The following is a 624-nucleotide window of genomic DNA, read 5'->3' on the forward strand; positions in this document are numbered from 1 at the left end:
GCTGCTCGGCGCCGACGGCGAGGAGGAAGGCGAAGACGTTGAGGGTCGGGGCGGCGGGGGTGGGGGCGCGGGGGCGGTGGGGGCGACGGGGGTGGGGGCGCGGGGGCTCGTGGGCGGCGGGGGTGGAGTCCGGCGGGGGTCGGGGCGGCGGCGTCGTGGGTCTAGCGAGGGAGAGAGGGACGAAAGGGGATCTCTGGCGAGGGAGAGGGAGGACTTAGCTATAGAGGGAAGCTTACTAATGGCGCACCACCCGTCGGTGCGCCATTAGAAATCTTTTTATAGATAGCAATGGCGCACCCACCGCCGGTGCGCCATTAGAAATCTTTTTTTAGATAGCAATGGCGCACCACCAGGCCGGTGCGCCATTAGTATATTTTTTTAATAAATGAATATGAATATGAAATAGTAATATTTTTTTATAAAAACAGTAATAATTGTTGTTTAACAACAATTATAGTCTACAATTTTTTATAATTATTTTTTAGAAAATGAATATGAATATGAAACGGTAATAATTTTTTATAAAAACAATAATAATTTTTTAAAAATATCATCAAATTTGTTATTTGAAAATATCATTGGTGGCGGCGGTGGAGCGGGGGAGGGTGCGGTTGGTCGTCGTCG

This window comes from Triticum dicoccoides, chromosome 4A (assembly GCF_002162155.2).
Source record: "Triticum dicoccoides isolate Atlit2015 ecotype Zavitan chromosome 4A, WEW_v2.0, whole genome shotgun sequence".
Taxonomy (NCBI): Eukaryota; Viridiplantae; Streptophyta; class Magnoliopsida; order Poales; family Poaceae; genus Triticum; species Triticum dicoccoides.